The 11,129-nt window shown below is 43.7% G+C and overlaps 1 long non-coding RNA gene across 3 annotated transcripts in view; it reads left to right on the plus strand.

Moving 5' to 3' along the window:
* Positions 1-11,129, plus strand: part of LOC109498065 — a 79,156-nt gene that overhangs the window by 38,778 nt on the left and 29,249 nt on the right. For 2 of the 3 annotated variants that reach the window (XR_006595334.1, XR_006595331.1), the window contains one exon: positions 32-1,145. The exons of the other annotated variant lie outside the window; for it this stretch is intronic. This is a non-coding gene — a long non-coding RNA (uncharacterized LOC109498065). Of the gene's footprint in view, positions 1-31; positions 1,146-11,129 lie in introns of those variants that run through there. 3 annotated transcript variants of the gene reach the window in all.

An 11,129-nucleotide genomic window follows, 5' to 3' on the forward strand; every position in this document is an offset into this window, starting at 1 on the left:
CCTGAATCTGGAACACTTTTACCCATTGAAGGAATTCAACAGGAGTTGGAAAGAGCTCAGCAAGACCAGCCAAAGACTCAAAGAACATTTGGCTCAAGGAAATTCCAGAAGAGAAAGAGCTGGTGAAAAGGGAGGCTGGAATCCTGGCAGCTACCTCCCACCCAGAGCAGGGAGGGTGGTACAAGCTGCCAAGGGAAAGATCCAGGCCAGGCTGGGAAGCTACCTTCATACATGGGTAAGGATAAGAGAGGCAACGGGACTCCATTCTCCAATAAAGTGAAACAGAGAAGCAATTGGCTTTGTTGGGAACCGGTTAAAGGGGACCCTGAATGTGTGCTGAAGAATTTGTTTGGTAGAAAACCTTCTGATTGGGACAGAAAGGCCTTGGTTTTTTTAATTGCAGTTCTTTAATGAACAAGGTGGATAATTTTTTGTCTTTCATGAAATTAAAGAAAATTGAATTCTATCATACATTCTGAAGAGTGGACAAAAGTGTACTGCTCCTTGATGAATTTTCACAAACTGAACTCACCCGTGTAACCAGTACTCAGAGAAACAGAATATGATTAGCACCTCCAAACCCCCCCACCTTGTGCTCTCTTCCCAGTCACTACCTCCTCAAGGGTAACCACTACCCTGACTTTTTTTTTTAAGTTTATTTATTTACTTTGAGAGAGAGAAAGAGCATGCATGAGTTGGGGAGGGGCAGAGAGAGAGAGAGGGAGAGAGAGAATACCAAGCAGGCTCCATGCTGTCAGCACAGAGCCAAATGCAAGGCTCAATCCCATGAAGCATGAGATCATGATCTGAGCCAAAATCAAGAATTGGACACTAAGCCAGCTGAGCCACCTAGGTGCCCCTATCCTAACTTTTAATAGTGTAGATTAATTTTGCTTGTTCTTGAAACTCATATGAATGGAATTATTCAGTGCATATTCTTTTATGTCTGTCATTTCCCCCTCAACATTGTGTATGTGAGATTTATCCACATTGTGTGCAACAACAGGCCATTCTTTTTCATTGCTGTACTGTATTTCATTTTATGGTATACCATGGTTTATTTGTTCATTCTGCCTTTGAAGGATGTGTGATTCATTTCCAGTTTTTAGCTACTATGAATAAAGCTGCTATGGCATTCTTGTGCATGTCTTGATAGATATATGTTTGCATTTCTATTATACATGCTCCAAGAAATGGGATTGCTGGGCCATAGAATAGGCATGCATTTAGCATTTGTAGCTAATACAAAGTAGTTTTCCAAAACGTTTTCAGCAACCTCACTCTTACTAGCAATGTATGAGATTTCCAATTGCTCTGTATTCTTGCTAATACTTGGTACTTTTTGTATTTTTCATCCTTGCCATCATAATGGTTGTGTAATGATATGATATTATGGTTTTAATTTTCATTTCCCTTATGACTGATGGGTTTGGGCACCTCATATGTTTATTGACCATTTGGTTATCCTCTTTATTGAAGGGCTTGTTCAAAACAAGCCTATTCAAAACTTTGGCCCATTTTTCTATTGGGTGGTCCGTCATTCTCTTATTGATTGCCCATAGTGGCTGTGTGATTTTGAACAAATGTCTACCCCTTTATAGGCCTTTGATTCCTCACATTGTTTATGTTGTTATTGTGGAGTTAAATCGAACCTCTAAGGCTCTTGGGTGGGTCCACAGTCCTGGACTTTCAAACGACCTTATTTCATTCCTGTGGCCCCTCTTAGGCATGGGCAAATGACTCAGCCTGGTCCAATGAGATGTTTATTGAAGGCTTTGGGAAAGCAAATCTCTTTCTTCTGGGATTTCTGAATGTGAGGATGACATCAAATGATGTTAGATTGGAGTTGTTCTTATGGTCTTATTGCCATTGACCCACGAAGACATGAAGAGATGCTCAGAGTGAAGCCAATACCAAAGAAAGCCAACAACATGGAAACAGGGAGAAAATATGAGAGAGAGAGAGAGAGAGAGAGAGAGAGAGAGAATTGATGCAACCATACTTTTTTAGTTTTTCTGTGAGCCAGCATTGTCTTTATCACTTAAAAGAGGAAGAAAATTAGTTTTGCAATTGCTATTGATGCCCTCCCCATGTTATCCCTTTGGCACTCACTATTCCCTTTCCCTCCTAAAGCTTTCTGCTAGAAGCACTTGAGACTGTTTGAGGATGTTCCCCAGTTTTTGGAATTGCCTTATATAAGGCAGGCTGGAATGCTGGAGCTTAGGAGTCCTCTGAGTAGCCCTGAACTAATGGCAGATGAGAGTTGGTGGATAAACACTCTAGCTTCCTCTCCCTTATGTGGGACGCTCTGATGTGTGCTCTATACAGTCGCTAAGAACTGTCCAGCTGAAGTGAGCTCCTAGTTTTTCACTGTGGTGACCTGCTCATGATGTCCCCTGCATGGGCAGCCTTCCCTGCTTTGTCTTACTTTCCCACTCCTTTCTTGGTGCTGTCTGACATCACTTCCCAAATAAACCATTTCCATGGCAATTCTTGTCTCAGGGTCTGCTTTTGGGAGACTCCAAACTAAGATAATGAAGGAACTAGAATTTAAGCCAAAGTTTCCATGAGCATTATAGAATCCAAGTTAATCTAATGCAATCAGGTTCAGTTTGAGGGCTCTGTATGGAGCTTGAGTAAGTCTCTGAGGGTCTAAATAGTTTAAAGTCATCTCTGTCTTCAAGAGACCCACCAGTTTGGTGAGGAGATAAGCTGCCCGTGTAAAACACCTGAATAACTATATTTTAGAATTCTGATGTTGGCAGGGAAGGGGCCCTGCTATGGGGGTATCTGGGTATAAGTGGCTGGAATCGCCAATTTTATGGCTCCTGAGAGTCCAGAGACTTCCTGCCAATTTCTTCAAATTCCCAACAACAGACTGGGCACAAAGCCCATAGTCACAGAAATCTTATCACACACAACATTTTGATAGTTTGGCAGTTTTAGGGAAGGTGTGGAAAACTATGGAAGTGACCAGGTCTCTCACCTCACAACCATGTCCCACGCTGCTGAAGCCATACCTTCTTGAGCTCTACCTCCCTCCAGAGGACTCTTCTTATTGGGTGCTACCACCAGGCCGTTGGCCCAAGCTCGGTTCTGATTGTTTCTTTCCTGCTGGAAAGCTTGCTGGACTGGCCAGCCTTCTCCAGAGCTCTTTGGAAATTGGAGTAAATAAATATTGGCCATTCTTAAAAACTGAAGTCTAGATTGATCTTAAAGTTATCTTCGATCCCCCGCTTTCTCTAATCCTCCAAGTCCAGCATGGTGGCAAAACTTATTGGCTCAACTTTCATGACATTTCCAACATCTGAGCAGCTCTTACTTTCTCCACTGCCACCACCCTGGCTTGAACTACTGTCTTCTCTGGTCTTGATGAGTGCAATTGCTTTTCCCACAGGTCTCACTATTGCCAACCTCATTTTCCATACTAGAAGCAGATTTATCTTTCTAAAAGTGTAGGTCACATCCGTATGTAAATTCTTCTTTGCTCAAAAGCTACTGAAGGCTCCTTATCTCATTCAGAGTAAAATATGAAGCCTTTCTATGATGAACAAGGCAGGCGTTCATCACCACTCTGACCTGAGCTTCTACTGTTCTTCTCTTTGCTCACTCTGATCCAGCCACACTCCCCTCTTGCTGTTTTCTGAACCTGCCAGGAAAGGTCACACCTCAGGGCCTTTGGCCTTGTTATTCCCTCTGCCTGGAAAGTTTTCCCTCAGATTTCAGCCTGACTCATTCCTCATTTATTTGGGATCCTTACTCGGAGTGACTTTCTTTGACCATTCATATAAAGTAGCATCCCCTACTAGCAGTCTCTAGTGCCTTATTCACCCACTTGACATATTAAATATATATACACTGAAAATATTTGGTTTATCGATCGTTTTCCCCTAACAGTATATCAACTTCTTAAGATCGAGGGATTTGTTGTTTTTGTTGGGTACTGTAACCCCGGTGCACATAGGATACATAGAATATTTGTTGAATAAGTGAATGAATTTCTTTTTTTTTCCAAATAAGAACTTTTTATTTTTTTATTATTTTTTAATATGAAATTTATTGTCAAATTGGTTTCCATACAACACCCAGTGCTCATCCCAACACGTGCCCTCCTCAATGCCCATCACCCACCCTCCCTTCCTTCCCACCCCCATCAACCCTCAGATTGTTCTCAGTTTTTAAGAGTCTCTTATGGTTTGTCTCCCTCCCTCTCTAACTTTTTTTTTTTCCCCTTCCCCTTCCCCATGGTCTTCTGTTAAGTTTCTCAGGATCCACATAAGAGTGAAACCATATGGTATCTGTCTTTCTCTGTATGACTTACTTCACTTAGCATAACACTCTCCAGTTCCATCCACGTTGATGAATGAATTTCAAGCTTGAGAAAATGTGGGGCTCCCAGGGCTGCTCCTGAGCCTTGATCTACAGAAATAACACAATGGTATAATGAGAATTAGGATGGCAAGATTTATTGCCTGGTATGGGAGCACAAGTGAGACCATGCATCGTTAGTATTTAAATTAATCCGTAGTCCTTACCTACTCAGATTAATGGTAATCCAGTATTTTTCTTTGGGCCGAATTACACCTGAGCCACCAGGGATTTTCACAGTCCAGTGGAGCCCATCCTGCTTCCAGAATCCCTACAGGTAGAACTGAGGAGTCTGATTAGTCACTGGCAGATTCCCTTTCCCTGATGCCTTCCACAATTCGCTCTTCCTTCAGCAAGACTTTATTAGAAACACGGATGAAGGGAGAAGGCCATGACTCATATTTGTGGAAGACGGTCATCATGTTTCAGCTCTGCTTTCCTTTCAAGTGTCAGATGTGGGCCTCCAGCACCTTAGTTCCAGGGGAGGACATCAGGCGATGTTTACTGCTGGAATCAGTGCTGCAGGCACACTGGCATGGCTGCAGTGGGGAGGTGGAAATTAGCTGTGACGTGTGGGCTTGGAGAAGCGTAGGCTGGACCTCTTGTTTCCCGCCTTCTTGATCAGGCAGCGGGTTGGTCAAAGCAGTTAAGGCAGATGGCTGTTGAACTTATTTATAAATGTCCGTAGGAGCAGAAGCTTCCTTGCAAGGACACTTTATTCTCAGCCCGTGGGCTGCTGTCTCAGTTCCAGGACCTCTGGGCTTATCTCCTATGAAGACGTCACACACATGACCGGCGTGTCACTTCCCCCTCCTTCCGTGACTGTGTTCCCTGTCGCAGCGGGAACGCTTGCTCTGCTGGGCTGCACTGACCTTCGGATCCTCACGACCCCTCCCAGGGTCCAGCCGCTCGACGGTTAGCGTGAGGTTTCAAGATGTGCATTTTCATTCCAGCGATCAATTGTACGATCAGCTTTATGTTCCGGAGTTTGACCAGGCTGATTGCCAGGATGGTGGTCTTTGAAGGGATTTTTAAGGTATTTCAAAACACTGGATATGATTTTACCTTATGTTAGAGACCAACCTCCGCAGATGTGACCGTGCTGTGTGTGTGGCAGATTTATAAGACACTTGCCAGCAACTCACTTATCAGGGAAAATGTGGGGTGTCTTTAGTTTCTCGGCTGTTTTCTTATCCGAACCCCCACACACTCAGTATTGGTCGAAGGGAGCTGGTCTCCCCACCCCCGGTTTTATTTTTAATTCAAAAATTTTTTTAATGTTTATTTATTTTTGAGAGAGAGATAGAGAGACAGAGCATGAGTGGGGAGGCGGCAGAGGAAGAGGGAGGCACAGAATCCAAAGCAGGCTCCAGGCTCTGAGAAGTCAGCACAGAGCCCGACGCAGGGCTTGAACCCACAAACCATGAGATCATGATCTGAGTTGGAGTTGGATGCTCAACCAACTGAGCCACCCAGGCACCCCTACTCTTTTTCTTTTTAAGGGTTTATTTATTTTTGAGAGAGAAAGAGAGCATGAGCAGGGAGGGGCAGAGAGAGAGGGAGACAGAGGATCCCAAGCAGGCTCCATGCTGACAGCAGCAAGCCTGATGCCAGGGCTCGTACTCGGGAACCATGAGATATGACCTGAGCCGAAGTTGGACGCTTAACTGACTGAGCCACTCAGGTGACCCTCCCCACCCCCAGTTTTAGAACTTACTGTGATACAATATCTTATCCAGTTCCCTTTAACTAATGCCTGGGATCTTCGGGATAAAATTGCTTCCACCCTCAGCTACCCTGCCTCTTCTTCCTTACATGGATTGGGGTGTATGGGCAAAGGCTCATGTGCCTTTGTAATACTGGGAAAGGCAAGGATTCTGAGGTCTCTCTGAGGCCCTCTGGCTCCTCTGTCCTTGTCTGGTTGCCATTTACCCTTTGGATCTCTCTGAGTAGCCCCAATGTCTATCACCTTCCAGATTCTTGTATAGGAGGCAGCACATGCTCCTCTTAATCTATCTGGAGAATACATCTCCCATTTTTCCAACAGCAAGCTTCCTGACACCACCCTCTTCCAGGAGCACCCTCCTTCCCTGCTATTTTGAGTCCCAGCCCCGGGTAAGGAGCCGACGGCACACCATCTGAGAGTGGGAGCTCGGGAATCAGGCAGCAGCCCCCAGCGTGAATCCCAGCCCTATCACCTGTGAGCCATGTGGCCTTGGGCAAGTCCCTTTTGCCTCTCTGGGCTTCAGTTTCCTCATCGGTAAAGTGCTGATAATACTGTCTGCCTCTCAGGAGCATGAGGATTTAAATGACACCGAGCGCTCCACACGTTTGCTGAATGAATGAGCTAGTGTACAAAATGAATGAACGAACACTTGGGGGTGTTATGATGTTAAGGTGAACACTCTGGCCAGACTACCTGGCCTCTCCTCTCTTACTACTTTTGAGTAAAAACTCCTCTTTGTCGAATCGCTTTTCTCTTTGCTGTAAGTTGGTTTACCTTCATAGCAGATGGTGAGCTCTCCAAGGGTAAGGACTAGATCTCCTCCTGTCTCTCCCTCAGCTTGGCAGGTGCTCAGTAAATGGTCACTAGCCCTTGTGTCCTATTTGGCCAAAATGACTTCTGAAGGCTGGCATGGAGAGGCCAGGCCTGAGATGAGCCCTTGGAAGTATCAGCTTCTGCCCTCCCCAGCCACCTGGAAAGCTCGCTCTTGGGTCCTTGATATGGAAGCAGCTCAGAGTAGTTGAGACATTAACCTACATGTGGGGTGAAGATAGGAGAGCCCAGGTACTGGGCTTAAGAACCAAACACACCGGGCCAGGAGAGAAATACCAGGGCAAAAGAAGTAGATGAAAACTCAATATCTGGTTTGTTTTAGTGGTCAAATGATGAGCAAGTTGTGGGCAAGACTGTGATCTTGATTTACGGGCAACCGATGGTTACCAGAGGGGGGAGGGGTGAGGGTTGGGCAAAGTGGGTGAAGAACAATGGGAGATAGGGGCTTCCAGTTATGGAATGAATAAGTTATGGGAATAAAAGACACAGCACAAGGAATATAGTCAACGATATCATGATAGCAACGTATTGGGATAGACGGTAGGTACGTTTGTGGTGAACATAGCACAGTGTATAAACTTGTTGAATCAGTATGTTGTACACCTGTACGTTAGTTAATGTAACATTGTGTGTCAACTATACTCAAATACAAAAATAAATATGGGTGGGATAGCAACTCCTGACTTTAGGGACAGTTAAGTCTCTACCCAATCACACACCAAGTGCCTTGGGGAGAAGTTACGAATGTTTTAACAAATTCCGTTCATCTTCAGGCACAGAGCTCGGATCTCAGACTGTGAGGGACCACAGTGCTTCCTTCTTTAAAGTGTAAGAAAAGCATGTGTGACAATATTGGGCATTCCACACCCATGGGCCCTTCTAAGGGAAATCGTATCACCCTTGGTGATCAGGAAGGGGCCCCAGGGTAGATAATACCCAGGCTGGCCATGAGAGAGCCTGGCATGAACGTTCTGCTTCCTGGAGTAAAGCCAATCATTAGGCAATCAGACAATCCCTTTATGGAATTTTGTCTGGAAGTTATAGAAAGAACCGGCCAATATGTATCCGGGGGGAAAGTAAGAAGATAGGCCAGTGGCTGAGTCACATTCATGGTAGAGAACAGGAGTGATGACCAGGGAACTCTTCAGGTTGAGGGAAGAACCACACAACTGAGCCCGTGGAGCTGCCTTGATGCTTCTTGGTGCCCTTGAACGGAGTTACCTGGGTGGGTCTCTGTTCGTTTGCTGTGGTTAAAAGACCATGCTTTGCAGATAGAATTTATCAAAATGAAAGCCCTAGCCAAATCAAGCAGTAATTGAGCACATGCTGAAGCCCGTGCTTCTCAGACTTTAACCTGCTCATGGGTCACCCGGGGATCTTGTTAAAATGCACATCCCCAGGGCACCTGGCTGGCTCAGTTGGTTGAGTGTCTGACTTCAGCTCAGGTCATGATCTCGTGGTTCATGAGTTCAAGCCCTGTGTTGGGCTCTGTGCTGGCAGCTCAGAGCCTGGAGCCTGCTTCAGCTTCTGTGTCTCCTTCTCGGTCTCTGCCCCTCCCCCGCTCACACTCTGTCTCTGTCTCGCTCTCAAAAATAAATAATAAACATTAAAAAAAAATTTTTTTTTAAATGCACATCCCCATTCAGTAAGTTGGGGCGGGGCCTGAGATCCTGACTTGCTAAAAGCTGTCAGTTGAGGTTGATGCTGCTGGTTGGGGAAATCAAAGTCTGGGGAGCAAGGACTTAAACAAACACTATATACACACGCACACACAGACACACACACATGTGCGTACATACACCAAGTGTGTGTACCAAGTACAAATTTTTTCCGCCCATCCATCTCCAAGTACAAAATTTTACGTAGAAGTTTTTTGAGACCCCACAGATAACCAGGTGGTTGGGTAAACCTGTCAGTTTTCACTTTAGCTCCACTATAGAGCTGAAGACAAAACTAATGACTTAAAACAACAACTACTTTTAATTTATTTTTGGTTTGGGAATCCAAGATATGTTAACAATTAATAATAAAAGTTTTTAAACTTAGCATAGATTTCTTTTGTGTTTCCGAGCAAGAAAATTCAGTTTTTAAAAAAACTGTAAGAGTTTATTTAGCCTCCTCAAATTGTGCCTTTAAATGACTCCCTGGGGAAGACTCATAGAACAGTAGGGAAGAAATGGATTATTCAATAAATGGTACTGGGACAATAGCTTTACAACTTCGGGGAAAAAATCAATTTAGAGTCTCATCTTACTGTACAGCAAAATAAATTTCAATGGATTAAAGAACCAACTATAATATAAAAAAGACTGTAAAAACATGAGGAAATCTCTAGATGGGGAATACTAATAAGGTTTAAAAAGTTGGAAGAAATCATAAAAGTTACAAATTTTATTAGATAACATTAAAAATTTCTGTTGGTAGTCCATCCTGCTCCCACCCCATCATAATTAAACAGAAATCAAAATAGTAACAGAAAAGTATACATATTACCAATATCAAGAGAGAGGGCAGTTCAATTAACTCTGTGCGTTTGTTGAAACTCATAGAACTATACCCCCCCCCCGCCAGAGAAAACTTTCCTCTCTGTAAATCAAACACAAATTGCAAAAGAGATATAAAAGAAAAAATAGTTGCTGAAAACATACAAACATTAAAGTACTGGCAATACACACACCAAACCAAAGGTTGATGTTCTTTTTTTAAAAAAAAATTTTTAATGTTTTTATCTATTTTTGGAGAGAGAGAGAGAGAGAGACAGAGCATGAGTGGGGGAGGAGCAGAGAGAGAGGGAGACACAGAATCAGAAGCAGGCTCCAGGCTCTAAGCTGTCAGCACAGAGCCTGATGCGAAGCTCGAACCCACAAACTGTGAGATCATGACCTGAGCCAAAGCCGGACGCTCAACCGACTGAGCCACCAAGGCGCCCCTCTTTTTTTTAATTAAGAAGCTTTTTAAAACATATTATTTATTTTTGAGAGACAGAGCATGAGCGAGAGAAGGGCAGAGAGAGACAGACAGACAGACAGAATCTGAAGCAGGTTCTGGGCTCTGAGCTGTCAGCACAGAGCCCGATGTGGGGCTCGAACCCACAAACTGTGAGATCATGACCGGAGCCAAAGTCGGATGCTTAACTGACTGAGCCACCCAGGTGCCCCCAAAGGTTGATGTTCTTAATATGTAAAAATAATTTTGAATTTGGTAAGCATAGTTTTAATATCTCAACAGATACATGAAGAAGCAGACAAGTCATAAGAGAGGAAGTTTAAATTACTAAAATAATAAAAGGTAAATTCACTCATCATTGATATTTTAATGTCCCACACATCAAATTAGTCCAAAGTAAAGGAAAAACAGGAATACCTGATGTGGGCAAGAGTGTACTGAGTAGGCTGAGGAGTGACCTCCAAAGATGTCCATGCCCGAATCTCTGGAAGCCTTGAATGTTATTTTATAGAGCAAAAGGGATGTTGCAAATGTCATTAAACTAAGGAGTTTGAAATTATCCTGGATTATCTAGGTGGGAATTAAGGGTAATCATAAGTATCTTTATAAGATGGGAGCAGAAAGAGTTGTCTGTAGAAGAGAAGTGGGAGATGTGATAATAGGGGCAAGGGATTGTAATTCAAGGAAGGGGTCACAAGCCATGGGCTGTAAGTGGCCTCATAAAGCTGGAAAAAGCAATGAAGCGGGTTTTTCCTTAGAGCTTCCAGCCCCGCTGACACCTCGACTTGATTCCATTGAAACTGATTTTGGACTTCTGGCCTCCAGAACCAAAAGGGAACACATTTGTGTTTCTCTCAGCCCCTGAGTGTGTGGTAATTTGTTACAGCAGCAACGGGAAGCTACTGGAAGCTAATGCCTGCAGTAAAACAGCTTTTCGCATACATTGTAAACAGGAATGTCAACAGTGCGACCTCTTAGGCGACATTTTCACAACACGTGGGGGGAAAGCTGTAAAAATTTTATATCTAATGATGTAGTCATTCCATGTCTGGGAATCGATGTCAAATCGAGCCATTTGGTAAAAGGCTCTTGCTTGAAATGATTGTAATCTTTATAGTAGCAGCAAACTGGAAACAAAGTAAATGCTCAAGGGAAACGGAGACTGAATGAACTACAGGCTGTTTGAGGACAGATTATCATTAAACTCTAAGATCTTTATAAAGATTTTGTAAATATGGGGCATGTTATATTGCATAAA

This window comes from Felis catus, chromosome A3 (genome assembly GCF_018350175.1).
Source record: "Felis catus isolate Fca126 chromosome A3, F.catus_Fca126_mat1.0, whole genome shotgun sequence".
Classification (NCBI taxonomy): domain Eukaryota; kingdom Metazoa; phylum Chordata; class Mammalia; order Carnivora; family Felidae; genus Felis; species Felis catus.